General features: G+C 46.7%; 1 pseudogene; it reads right to left on the bottom strand.

Annotated features, from left to right (window-relative positions):
- Positions 1-11554: 11554 nt before the first annotated feature.
- On the bottom strand, positions 11555-13307 carry LOC147748387 (pyruvate dehydrogenase (acetyl-transferring) kinase isozyme 2, mitochondrial-like; annotated as a pseudogene).
- Positions 13308-15012: the final 1705 nt, after the last annotated feature.

Here is a 15012-nt window from a genome sequence, read left to right on the forward strand (position 1 = left end):
GATTCAACAGAACACCTTGAAGTGCTCCTCCTCTCAACAACGCGAAAATCAAGAATGAGGAAGAGCGGCCACCTCGCCCCCAAGGGACCTCGGAGCCAAATCACCTTGGGAGTAGATCTCCCTTTCAAAGCCTTGCACTTCTCCTGTCCTAGCTACCTGGCGAATAAACTGAAACTCTCTGGTGGCTCTAGACCATCACGTAATGCGGAAAATCTACTGCTTGAACCTCCCACTTTCAAGAAGGAAAGATCGATGGCCCAATCCTTTTCAGGCAACGCAGCGAGAATCTGGAACTCACTTCCACCTCAGCTCCGGAACACCACCTCCTCCCAGGCCTTCAAAACTGACCTCAAAGTTCTCCTCCTTCAAAGACACTTCCAAATACAATGCTCGCCCTTTCTATTATCTGCAGGAGGACCTTCCATTATAGGAATTTCTTTTCTCCATGACTATGGAAGTGCCTTCCCAGTGTGTTCTTGTGGTTTGAGTGGTGTTGAGTGGTCTGCCATTTATTGAAGTATTATCCTTCTACCTGTGTTTGGTACTCTTTTGTAACATGCACACGTCACTTTTCTCTTGTAACACACTGTTTGCTACCTCCTACATTTTGTTAGCTTTAGATACTTGTACAAGTGCCACCATTGCCTACATAATGTTTGTTCTTGTGCTTGAGTGTCTGCCATTTATTGCAGTACTATACCTCTACTTTGTACGCCTTTGTAACTTGCACACGTCACTTTTTTTTCCTCCAGTATTGTACCGTTTGCTACCTCTTGTATTTTGTTTGCTCACAATTGTCACTTTTACCTCATGTAACTCAACGTTTGCTTTTGTAATTTGTTCACTTGTAATTTTCTCCTCATGTATCCTTAACGTTCCTATTGTGAAGCGCTCTGATACCTTCGGGTAAAGTCCGCGCTACATAAAAACGCATAAATAAATAAACTCCTGCCAATCCTAAAGGGAATGGATGGGTCGAAGGAACTGCCCCACCTCCCCCTGTAAACTTCCTGGCCCTCAGCGTAGGACCTCTGACCTGGAAACGGATATGACTTCAGCAGGACTCCAAGAGGCCAGTACAGGGCATACAATTCTATCTCACGACCACACATTGCTTAAAGTCTTGTGAGTGAGTGTGCCTGAACGTTCAGGTTGCTATGGCACTGCAGATGCCATACCCATGATGGGCGCATACTGAGTCCCAAACCCGCGCATGGTGCGTATTGTGGCGCTTACCCAAAAAGACCTCTTTCAGCAGTTCTGCACACATCATGTGGCCACATACAAACGCTATTCAAATCCCGGCGGGTCCACTCAGCCTTTCATCCTTCTGAGGTAGATAAAATGTGTACCATTGAGTTGGGTAACAATAAACATCTGTTATTCCGCGCCATGATACCCTTGGGTGAAATTGTGCTTCACAAATACACATTATATGTTATGTACCGTTATGTTATGTATGTTTATGTTATGTTACATATGGTTGTTATGTATGTTTGTCCTGTTATTTTATGTATGTTTATATTATGTATGTTATGCTACCTTATGTCATGTTATCTTATGTATGTGATAGCTGATCTCGAAGAGATGTGCTGATAAGTTTTTTTTAGCCAAAATTATATTAATAAGCATGCTAAATCGAGCATTTTATTGCGAAAACATTTAATTACAAAGCAAAATCACTGAAAGAATATGTAAGTGAAATTAAGATAATTTAATATGGGGTGGAGTGCAGACTGAGCTTTGTGTGTGAGGGTGAAGGCACCGAGAGAACATGAAGCATGCCCACCCCTCCAAGCTTCCAGCATCCGCGATCTGTCTGCAGGAGTTTGGGTCATGGGGGGCTCTGGATAGTGTCAGCTGCACCAAAGTGACCCACAGTGCACCATTCCTCACTTTTTACCAGCATATATCTCCTGCCTCGACTTCTACCCATTTCCTTCAGAGACGTTTTAAGGCATGTGCAAAGTGGGCTCTGGCCCAGGGCCCCTGCTTTTCATCGCCCCTTCTGTTCTGCAGAGAGTCTTGCCCTGATGACCTCGAATCGTTTTAAATAGATTATTTTAAATCCCTTTTTCCTTTCATTTACTCATAATGTGGGTTGTGTGAGAGTATACTCTAGACAGTTTGCAGAGAAATATTGTGTTTGTGTTTCATGAAACATCCATCAACAAAGTTACTTTTAGACCAAAACAGGAGTGCACAAATGCGAAATGGGAGTGTGTAGCAAAGATTATTTGCAATAATATTAGTGAGCTGCTGTGTTACAAAATTGAAAACATCACTATCTCTGAATATTAGATGTAAACACATTTAGAATTTGGTCAAGTGTGCCTGTGCACTGTCAGTAGAGGGAATGAAAATTATGAAACTGGATCATAAATTCAAAGCTGTTCCGCACAGGGGACCCCAAAATATGTTTGGCCCAGGGCCCCCGAAACTCTTAAAATGTCCCTGATTTCCTTTCCTTCCCTATCTCTCTACGCTCTTGGATATTTGCCTCTCTCTGTCTCTAATTACCATGCTTTTCCTTTCTTTTTTGTACTTTTATACAGCGCTGAATCAGTTACATTAATGGTCAGATGGGTAGATTTTTTTTGCAGTTTTATATAGAGCGAACTCGACTCGAAGGTATTGGAGCACCATCTACATTATACAATGTCATGTAAAGATGTTTTGCACTGACAGATTTTATTATTTGAGAATCACAAGATGTTGAGCTGGCGCCGAACTCGAATCTGGTTCCCAGTTTCAAAGTCGGCAGATCTGGGTGGAACGCCACATCCTTGTGTCTTTCATTCTGCCTCTTTAGTTCTTCCTTTCCTCTACATCTTCTCCTTCCTCTCCCCACATCCCTCGCTGCTGTCACACATGCGTCGCTCTCTCCCCACTCCCCCGCCCACATTGATCGGTGGGCCCTCCTTGTGATGCAGGCGCCCCCGCCTCTCCTGTGCTCACGTGCACAGAGAATACCTAATGATCCCCCAGGACTCCCTCCCATCGCTCCCTCCAGCTGGCATTGCTCTGCGGGAGGCGCCATTAACCTGCGCTTACCTCCTCATCAGAGCCCGGCTCCTAGTAATTCCCGCTAAGGATCCATCAGCGCCCTTTGATTAGCAGCAGCCCCCCTGTTGCACCCCCTTCACACTCTCCTCACCCCTCCGAGGATGCGCTTCTTCATGGTGAGTGACTGCACTCACAGACATCACACCCCTGTCTTGGTCCTGGTAGGGGATGCTATTTCCCAATGACTTGGTACAGGGGAGTAGCCTTAAAAATTAAACACCCCCCACTTTGAACCTATGCTCTTATGACACTAAGCAAGCAAAGCATATCATTGCAACCCTCCCCAAAAGAGCTTGCCTGTCTTTTCCATCCAAGCATCTACCCATTCATCTTTTCATCCTTCCATCCACCCGCTGACATCCACCATTTCATCTTTACATTCTGTCATTCATTCAGTCTTTCCTCCAACATTCAGTCTGTCACAATTCCGCCCACCCGTCCACCCATTCATATCCAAACCTATCCATCTATCTTCAAACCTATCCATCGCACATAGCCATCCTTTTACTCACTCATCCATCCTTTCACTTGTCCATTCCCTTTCAGCCATCCATCCATTTTTTCTTTCATCTATCCATCCACCCTTTTACTCAGCCATCCATCAATTCACTCATCCATCCACCGTTTCACTCATACATCCATCTATCCATCATTCCATCCACCCATTTACTCATTTGTCCATCCATTCACCCTTTCTCTCACCCTTTTATCAAGCCATCTATGCACCCTCCCCTTCACTGATCCACCCATTCTTTCACTCATCCATCTGTTCACTCATGGCCTGGGCCCTCTGCAGCTGCCACAACGCTTTCAGCCATATGTTCCGACAAGATCTCTCCGCTTCTCCTCCAGTGGAAACCTTGTTGTTCCCAGATTTAAAAGAGTCAGATGGGGCGGTAAGAGCTTTGTCACAAGTACAGCAAGACTAGGGAACACACAACCTTTAGCACTTAAGACCAATTCAAATCTGCTTGACTTCAGGATTTTTTTTAAAACTTGGCTATAAGCCAGCAAATTATCTGTGCGCTCTTGGACTCCTGTATGTACTGCAGTTCATAGAGGATTGAGCGCCTAGACACCCCAGGGTAATAGTTATGCTCTACATATTCTATTTTAATTTAATTTCATCCATCCATTCCATCTACCTATCCACTCATAGATCCATCCATTTACCCTTTAACTAATTTAACCATGCTTTAACTTAAACATCTATCCATCCTCTCATCATCCATCCATTCACCCTTTCACTCATCTATCCATCCTCCCTTTCATTCATCCAGCCTTACATCAATCCTTTCAGTCATTCAGCCATGTATCTCTCCAGCCACCTTTTCACTCATCCACCCATTGATCCATTTACCCTTTCACTCATCTATCCATCCTTTCATTTGCTCATCTATCCATCTGCCCTTTCATCCTTACATCCATCTACCCTGCCCTTCACCTATTCATCCATTCTTTTACTCATCCATCCTTACATCCATTATTTTGCTCGTCCATCCATCAGCCATCCATCCACCATTTCACTCAGTCAATCCATCCACCCACTCACCGATCCATCCATTTACCCTTTAACTCATCAGTCCATGCTTTCACTCACTCATCCATCCTTTCTCTCATCATTCAACTTTTCAGTCATCCACCCATCCATTTACCCATTCACTCATCCATTATCCTTCCTTCCTTTCACTTATCCATCCTTAAATCCATCCTTTCCCTCATTCAGACATGCATCTAACCATTCACCTTTTAACTCACCCATTATTCCACCATTTCACTCACACATCCATCCATTCATTTACCCTTTCAGTCATCCATCCTTTCACTCGCTCAATCAATCAATCAATCAGAGTACTTGTAAAGCGCGCTAGTTACCCGTGAGGGTCCCAAGGCGCTGAGGGGAGGGGGGGGGTGCTGCCACTGCTCGAAGAGCCAGGTCTTGAGGAGTCTTCTGAAGGCGAGTAGGTCTTGGGTCTGCTGTATGTGGGTAGGGAGGGTGTTCAAGGTCTTGGCGGCGAGGTAGGAGAAGGATCTCATTCGTTGGATGCGGGGACAGCGGCGAGGGCGAGGCTGGCAGAGCGGAGCTGGCGGGTGGGGGAGCGGAAGCTGAGTCTGCTGTTCAGGTAGGCTGGTCCGGCGTTGTGGAGTGCTTTGTGTGCGTGGGTGAGGAGCTTGAAGGTGATCCTCATGTAAACGGGGCCCCAGTGTAGGTCTCTCAGGTGGGGGGTGATGTGGCTGTGGCGGGGGACGTTTGAGTTCAGTCGGGCGGAGGTGTTTTGGATGCATTGTAGTCGTCGTAGGTGTTTGGTTGGGATTCCTGCGTAGAGTGCGTTGCCGTAGTCCAGTCTGCTGCTGACGAGGGCCTGTGTCACCGTTCTTCTTGTTTGGGTCGGGATCCACTTGTAGACCCTGCGAAGCATGCGGAGGGTGTTGTAGCAGGAGGAGGAGACGGCGTTGACCTGCTTAGACATGGAGAGGGAGGAGTCGAGGAAGAGTCCTAGATTGCGTGCATGGTCGGTCGGTGTTGGTGCTGTTTCCAGTGTGGTCGGCCACCAGGAGTCGTCCCAGGCTGAGGGGGTGGGTCCGAGGATGAGGACCTCCGTCTTGTCCGAGTTCAGCTTCAGACGGCTGCTCCTCTTCCAATCGGCGATGGCCTTCATTCCCTCGTGGAGGTTGGTTTTGGCGGTGTGTGGGTCCTTGGTGAGGGAGAGGATGAGCTGGGTGTCGTCATCCATACTTTCTTTCATCCATCCTTACACTCTTTCAACCAGCCATCAATCCTCTCTTCCTTTCACTCATTTATCCATTTTTCACACATCCATCCTTTTACTCATCCATCCATGCACTCTTTCAACCCATCATCCATCCAGCATTTCAGTCCATCCATCAACCAACCATATACCCTTTCACCCTTCCGTCCATTCTCTCATTACCCATCCTTACTTCCTTTCACTTATCCATCCTTACATCCATCCTTTCACTCATTCATGAATGTATAGACCTACACATACATTTATCCATCCATCCTTTCACTCACTCACCTTCCCACCCTTCCTCAATATTATGAGTCTTTGTCTGCTGAATTGCAGACAGAAGAAGCCATCAGAAACCCCACTGGTGCTGTAGCTGCTTAAGTAGGAGGTTGACAACACCCCTACATCCATCATTTCATTCACTCATTCATCCATCCGCCCACCCTTTCACTCATTTGTCCATCCATTCACCCATTTACTCATCCACCTATTCCCCCTTTCATCCAGCCATCCATCTACTCTTCCTTTCACCTATCCATCCATTCTTTCACTCAACCATCCCTCAGTTCACACATTCATGCACCCTTTCACTCAATTCATTTTCCATCCACTCATCCATCTATCCCTTCACTATTTCACTTATCCATACTTCCTCCTTTTCTTTCATCCATCCTTACAGCCATCCTTTCGTTCATTCAGCCATGCATCTATCTGTCCACCTTTTCACTCTCTTGTTTATCCATCAGTTCACTCACCCATCCATCCAGTTAACCTTTCACTAATCCATCTGTCCACCCTTTTATCCAGCCATCCATTGATCCTTTCTTTCACTCATTCATCCCTTCTTCACTTATCCGTCCTTACATCCATCCTTTCACTGATCCATGTATCCATCCTTTCACTGATCCATGTATCCATCCTTTCACTCATTCATCCACCCATTCTTCTACCCTATAAACCCGTCCATCCATCCAGCCTTTCACTCACTCCATTCACCCATCCATCCATCCGTCCATCCATCCATGTATCCTTTTACTCACTCAGCCATCCATTGTTTCTCTCATCTATCCATTCTTCAGCACATCCACCCATCCATTCATCCATGCTTCCTCCTTTACTCTCATCCATCCTTTCACTATGTTATTCATCCATGCATCTATCCATCCACCTCTTCACTCACCCACTTATCCACCATTTCACACATCCATCCATCCTTTCACTCACACACTTGCCCATCCTTTTGTGTTAATTATGAGCCTTTGTCTACCGAGTTGCAAACAGCAGAGGCCCATCAATAAACCTCCACCCGCTATAGTTGCTAAAGTGTGGGTTGATAACACATCGTGAATTGGCATGGAGCTCCCGCCCCTGGGCAACCAGGGTAAGACAGACCTGCTGGGTGACATGGTGCGTAGCTTGGGTGATCATGGTAGAGTGATCCTGGCACCCCAGTCTGGACCGTACACCGATGGGTAAAGGTTGTGTTTATTACAAGCAAGGGAAGCACACAACATAACATTTACATTGTAAGAGGCAATGAAATCAAAGGAAACAAACATCATACAGCACGCAATGAAGTACATCAGTCAAAATACAGAGAGACATATGAATTAATCTTTATGGGTCCTAAAATGAGCATACAAATTATATGCACACAAGGCCACCATCATAAACATGACAACACCAAGGTCTATGGCAATCCAACATCCCTCATGGACCACACAGGTGAAACATGCATCCGTGAGGGGCTGTCCCAACTCACTGTACCCTTGTCCATGTCACCAGGGTCCCACCTCTCCAACCCCGTGTGGTCTGAGGAGCTGCGATTATTGTGACCAGGTGCTAAAGCCCATGCCCTACTTTGGTGAACCGTGAGTCCAAGCCTCGAGTGCTGTGTGTACATTCCCTACAAGATCAGGATTGCTGCACGCTACCCTCAGTGCCGTTCTGGGAAGTATGAATTGGAGGCCTCCCTCCCCACTGATGATTAGAAGTAAACTTGGAAGTGTGTTTCCTGACCGAAATAGGAGCTGGGTGAGCGGGAAAAGAGCAGCCTACCAGTGCGCACACAGACCACCTCTGCTGCCTCACTGTTCCACAGAAAAAAGGAGGAGATCAGGGGCAGACTGGCATAAATGCCCATGGCCATTGCGGCGGCCGAGGTGACGTGCAGGTGGCGCTGAAAACATTTGTTTCATGTGGTTGTAAGACGTTACAACGCAAGCTTTTGCACCGCATGGCGTTGCAATGCAATTTTTTACCCCGACGTGCTGTTGGGGTGTGCTGAATGTTGGAATAGTATAATTTACAATTCCAACTCCAGTCTGTGTAACAGTAGGGAAGGTGTTGGAGTTAAATCCAACACCTTCTACCCCCTACAGCAAGCCAATTGCATTGCAACTGCATGCGGGGTAAAAGCATGCGTTGTAATGAATGCGGTATAAAGGTTGTGTCCCGTTTCATGTCAAACTCCACCCAGTCTTAATTTGAGCAGGTGCTTTCCAGTGCTCAGCACCAGCACTTAACTGTCAACACTGGCGCTTGTAACAGTCTACCAGAAGGTGGTGCTGTCTGGCTAATTTAGAGATGATCACAACACTTCATTATTAAGTAAATATACATTAAAATGACTATTAGCTGCCGCAGAATCCTTCCTTATAGCTTTGTGGGCCTGAAATAAGGTCAATTGTAGGGGGTCTGATGGTTGGTAATTACGTTGTTTCTATCATTGGCAGCATGGCAGGGGCAATGTGTGGTGCAAGCTACAGTGGCTGCCTGACGAGAGCCCTGGCACTTAAAGTTCTACAAATTAAGCACTGCCCCCCCACACATCTCGCGATGAAAGTCAAAAAGAAACAGGCACCTATTGGAAGGAAGGCCACCACCCGGGAGAGTACCACATCATTGCAAGAGCTCAAGAGGGCGCGGCCCATGGTGGTTCTTAGTCCTAACACCATGTCCCGAGGCGGCGTGGTGCTCTTTTTAGAGCATAAAAACCAGGGACCATGAGACAAGGACATTAAATGCAACTTATGCACAGTCTCAACTTTGTTATCTAATTTTTTTCCTGCTGGAGGCGCTCTCTAACTAATCCTGCACAGGGCCATGTGAAACCTGGCCCCTCCCTCTGTGTTCAGTCTACCCTGTCTGAAAACTGGGACATGTGCTAAATTTAATAAAATCTGCCGGGACAGATGGTGAAAATCTGTGACTGTAGCAGCAAATTCGGGATGCATGTTAGCTCTAACATGGAGCCCCCCCCCCCCCTTGTGCCTGCTTAAGACAGACCTGTTGGGTGAGTACACAGAGCCCCTGCAGATATGGACTCCACGTTCCTTGGTAGCAAGCACACAGTAGCCTGCTGGGTTGCATGACTGCCCCAGCTGGGTAGGCGGGTAGTGACCACACAGCACAAGAGAGATCTACTGAATGGGTGGGTGCCTACTACAAGACCTGCTGAGTGGGCATGGTACCCCCTTCCGTGGGTTCCCAGCACAAGAGAGATATGGCTGAAGATTGTGTCCCCAGCCCAAACATGATATGCCCTACTGCTAGATGTTTGATGCTCAGCACAGGAACTGCTAGGTTGGTATAGTGGGCCCTGAATGAGTAACACAAGACCTGCGCTGTGATGTTTCCTACACACGCTCACCCATGATAAGAGCTGAGTGATAAAGCAAGTAGTCCCTCATACAAGTTCCAGGAGGGCAAGAATTCCCTGTTGAGGGGTGCCCAGCATAAGGCACGGGTAGGCAAGGGACCAGACGAGAACTAGGTGTGCCTGCCTATCCCTTCATGGGAACCACCCTGAGACCCAGCCAGGTACGGCCAGCTCAGATAAGAGTGGTGCGGCATGGCGGTGTGGAGGGGGAGTCGAAAGATGACGGGATAGGTAAAATTAAGTAATAAAATAAATCAAACCACTTACCTTGCGCTCGCCGCATTGCTAAGTCAGCGATTCAGCGAGGTAAGTGGTTTTATTTATTTTTCTATTTAATTTTACCTATCCGGGGGACATGGCTTGAAGTCGAGAAAGATGTCTGCTAGCAAGTGAAGCTCCTACGGCCCACTGCATAATCCCCCGTTAATCTGCACACATATCCGGGAGTTTCGGAGCCAGAATTATTGGATAAAGTCGCAGCAGTGCAACACCTTTGGCATAGCGAACCTCGCCTGTGTGGAGCCGTACTAACAAGGTCAATGGTGAAGGCCTGATGGAAGAAGCAAGCCAGGACAGCGAGTGATGCAGATGAATGGGTGCCATACAAAAAGCAAACGTCAAAAAGCGGCACTGCACAGGACGGCATAACATATCTGCTTCCCCGCCCCCACCACCAGGGCTGGACTGGCCATAGCGGGCACCGGGCGCTTCCCTGGTGGGCCGCCAGTGTGGGGACCATTTATGGGCCCCTGGGGGCCGTTTTTGTTACCGAGGTCAGAAATATCGGCCCCTGTAATAAAATTGTCCAAAACTGTTCCTCAAAAACTGCTCGACTGTACCCTTCTCACCCGAGGGGGTGCAGCCGAGCAGTTTGCAGGATTGGTTTCGGTTCCCAGCCGGCCCTGCCCACCACCCCGGAGAGGAGGAAACGGGGCAAGAAAATGCAGGCAAAAGGAAGATCCTGGGCCCAGGGCACGAATCGGGAGAGAAGCGGTTCCGCGACGTGAAGGAAAGGGCACCTGGAAACGCCACTCCAGGGGCCTTATTTATGAAGGCCTTGCGCCGCCGGTGCGTCACTTTTAAAATGAGAAAAAGTGACGCACCGCTGGCGCAAGTCCTTCATAAATAAGGCCCCAGGTCTTCCTGTTGCAGTACAACAGCGGCAGCATAGCGAACCTCAACTGTGCATAGCCCGCACTATCAAGGCTAACAGTAGAGGCCTGGCAGAAGAAGCTAGCTGGGACTTCGAGTGCCGCGGACGACTGTGCGCAGTACGAAGGGCAAACGCAAAGAGGCAAGGGCAAGCAGCTCAGAAGGGTCTAGCTCCTTAGTTAGCTGCACAACAAATTAGGGTGACCAACCATCCGTAAATTTCACGGACCGTCCGTAATTTGAACCTCATGTCAGTTGTCCGTGAGGATCCTTTTTACGGACGCCTTTTGGCCGTAATTTTGGGCCTTGCAGGGGAACAGAGCTGTTTCCCTGCGAGAGGCCTCTGCTCCCAGCTGGGGTGCCTCGCACTTATCGTAGAAGCATAAGAGCAGCCCCACCCCGCCCAATGTCATTCTGTCTGCGGCTGATTGCCACATACAGAATGACATTGGGCCAGTTTAGGCTCTTCCAGCATGTGGCAGCCTCGATCTACGGCGCACGTCTGTTCTGTCGATTGCTCTCCATCAGTCTCAAAACTTCACATTCTCAAATGCCCCTTTAAGGCCTTTCCATCAGATTTCTTTTCAGTTTAGTGGTAACAGCTGCAAAAGGTAGGTCAAAATACTTGGAGTGTTCTAAGTGCTGGAAATTGTTCAAATGAAGGTTTGAGACATGTTCTTTAAAGTGCCACAGCACTCGTGCTGTGAGATAATCGGACACACTAGTCCCACAGTGAAGGATTTGGACACAAAAAACAGATAAACACTGCACAAAACCTCACACTGTGAGGTCCCCCATGCCACTTGCATACATCACCCTCTATATTGCAGCAGGTGTGAGATTAGTTCATGACTTAGTCTTTTGAGGGTGTCAAAGCTAGTCCTTGACATAGTGCCACGCCGGTGTCAAAAAATGCTGCCAGCTAGCTGAGCCGATATGTAGAGAGATTTTTAGGTTCCCTGCTGGGGATGCACCAGTCATCTGTTTCTTGAGTTGACTGGTAGTGCTTCCAGGCAGATTTGTTGTAGACAGGAAGGTGTTCCACTGAGTCTGTCTACAGTGCCTTAAGATAAATTACTGCATCAGTTCCAAAGCCCTCCATGGAGCAAATCTGCAGGTGACCCTGGAAGTACTTGGCTTAGAGTCTATAAATAGGAAGACCATATCCAAAACCAGCCAGAGGTGTTCCACCTTCACCTGGCTGAGGCATGGGTGCATTAGAATTCATATACCTGAAAAGCCTTTCAATCTTAAATAGTGGGACACCACCTCCTCTGTCACTCAACGTAATAGCAACATCTTCGCCGCCCAGAGCCACCATCACCTTGATGGGTGGAAGTTAGGGACTGGAGCTGTGGTGTTCCACTGTCGCTCACATGGCATTTTTGAAGAGCTCAAAGAGAACGTGATAGAGATGAGATGGGGTATATACGATGTGAATGGGGTGTCTTGGATCATTAGCATTGACTGCCTGGATTTCCAGATTAGGCGAAGCCATATAGTATGCTCACTGAAACTTTATTTCAATTCGTACAAACAGAATCATAAAAGTATAGCATAGTATTGTACAATTTAAAATACCTACAATGACTTCATACCATTATAAATTTAGTCAATACATCATTTACAGGTTGATTTAGAAAAGAACATATATATTAAAAAAAAAAATTCCAATACAAATACAATGAATTAATATTAGTACCAAACTATGAGCTGATTACGTTTATGAGGGTCAATGGTCCATAACAGTAATTAATTAATATCGGATTCTAATACTGAGTGCTACTCTAATAAAACTAAGAACAGCATTGCATATTACTGGAGTTGATAATGAGAGTAAATGTTCATATCCTTCTTTAAAGTTTCGGGATCCAAGCGATAACTGAATTTGTCTAATAAATCTATACCTTGGATCTTTGTACAAGGAACAAAAAAGTATTAAATGAAGAGTGTTTTGAGAAACTGGATTGTTACAAGCACACATGGGTAAACTCTCACACCAACCCACCTGTTGTGGGAATAGTAGTCATCACACCGCATCTTTGCCATTTCATAGGCATCTCTCACTACATCAGTCACATCACAGTTCGGATCGATGCTTCCAATGTGTTTAGGATATGCAGGGTTCGTTGTTGCATCAAAAATCAAAGTGTGCTGGTTGATCAGCATGCGGATAGAGATGCGGCTCAGGTAAAAGCAGTCCGTAAAGTATTGCACATTCTGATTTGTCACTGGGTTGATGCCGAAGGCTTCCTTGTACTCAATGACCCACTGGGCCATAGTTGGGACCACATCGTTGTGCCGGTTCCTGATGGTGATGAGGGCGTTTGCGAACTGTTCAAGGGTGCTCTGGTCCCTGGACTCTTATGAAAGAACTCCAGGATGTCCAACAAACTCTGAACATACCAGCTCTGCACCAGCTGAACGGAAGCGGTTCCCAGCAGTCTATCTGGTAGCAAGTTAAACTCTTTCATGATGTTAGCGAGGCGCACTGGCAGCTCCTGGCGCAGGAAGGTAAAGGAGGTTTTTTCACAGGCATTGCTAGATCCAAAGTATAGGAATTGCTACATGGAGAGCGGGGAGGGAGAAAACTTAGAGAAATGGTCGATCTGCTTCGGGGCACCCCCTGCCCGGGTCGCGGCTAGCATCAGGGTGCGAATCAGGGGCATCCTCATAGTGTAGTTGTCAGAGGAGGACGTGCATGGGCTGCTGCTTGTCTGCTCTCTACAGCCCTAATCCAGACTGTGATTTCTGGGTTGTCAGTCTCAACTCTCCCAGCCTGCTATTTCTTCCGGATTTCAATTGAAACTCTATTTGTTCCGCCTCTAGATTTCGGGTTCTAGGACCCTGTCCTTGTCCAGAGGGTCTCGGTTGGCTCTATGTCTCTTGCCGAATGAGAGCTGAAGCATTTTTATTATTATATAAAACAAAGACATAGTTGCTTCTTTTTTATTTACTTCATGCAACTAACATCTATTGACAAAGCTAATAGTCCTGTCTTGTTGTGGGTCTAATGTTACTGGATGGAATGTTAGTAACAGCAAAATACCAATCGTGCGGCACATTATGCTGAGCATATATTTTAAGGTGGGGTGTTTTAAGCCACACCCTTAATTACATCAGATACGCCCCTTGGAGAGACACCCAGATTATTCATCCCACTTAAAGCCAAGGAAACAACACCATGTCACAGTCACCTCATGTCCTGGCACTGTGTATCATGCATGACTCATCCCTTCCAAGTTTTCAGATTGCCTATGTACAGGGGCATAGTGAACTCTCCCCCACCTCACCCCTTGCTTTAGGAACTACAGTGTGGGTGAAGTTCTAGATGAGCCTCTTCTGCCTGCAACTGGATGGGTGGGTGGATGGGTGAAGGATGGGTGCTAATTAAAAGGGGATTGGAGAAAGAAAGGGAGGATGGATGGATGAATGATAGCATGGATGAATGATTGACAGAATGGATGGGCGAATGGGTGCATGGATGAGTGAAAAGAAGAATGTGTAGATGGATGAGTGAAAAAATGCATATATGAGTGAAAGGGAGGATGGAGTGCAGGAAGAAAGGATTGATGAATAGGTGAACGGGCGAATGGGTGGACTGATGAGTGACTGGGTGCATGGATGAGTAAGTGAGAGGATGGCTGGATGGGTGAAAGTGTAAATGATTGGGTGGATGAGTGGATGAAAGGGTGGAAGAGTGGATGGATGAGTGAAAGGATGGCTTGGGTGGAAGGGTAAATGGATAGATGGATGGATGAGTGAATGGATGGATGGGTGGAAGAGTGGATGGATTAGTGAAAGGATGGATTGAGTGAAAGGGTGAATGGATGAATGGATGAGTGATATGATGGATGGAAGGATAGATGATGGATAGGTGTGCAAATGGTTGAAAAGCTTTGGATATGGATGGGCACACAGATGGAAGGACAGAATAAATGGTGAAAGACTGAATGATGGATGAAAGAATTACTAGATGACATTTTGAGTGACACCCAACTGCTACTTGAATGTTGCACTAGTAATTGTAAGTGTTTGCATGTTTTGTTTTAGGTGTAAGATCTTAGGCAGAGTCTCATAGTGCCATGAGCTGTGCTTGAGATGTATATTGTTGTTGTTGCAATAGACAAGGCGTCAAAAATTAACTCTGTAATAGTGTATTGAAAGTGCACTCTTTAAGAAAGCTGTAGGGAAAAGCACCTTTGTGACTTCCGTCAGCTAGTGCAACTCTCTGCGAAGCCAGCATAAGCAAAGTCAGATTCCATATTTTAAGTTCCACTTGCTGAAACACGCATAATGCATTCCCTATAGTGAGTTCATCACAGCAATCCTCCCTTTAGTTCACCTATGCGTGCCGCTTTACATCTCACAATGGCACTC

This window comes from Lissotriton vulgaris, chromosome 1_1, assembly GCF_964263255.1.
Source record: "Lissotriton vulgaris chromosome 1_1, aLisVul1.2, whole genome shotgun sequence".
NCBI lineage: Eukaryota > Metazoa > Chordata > Amphibia > Caudata > Salamandridae > Lissotriton > Lissotriton vulgaris.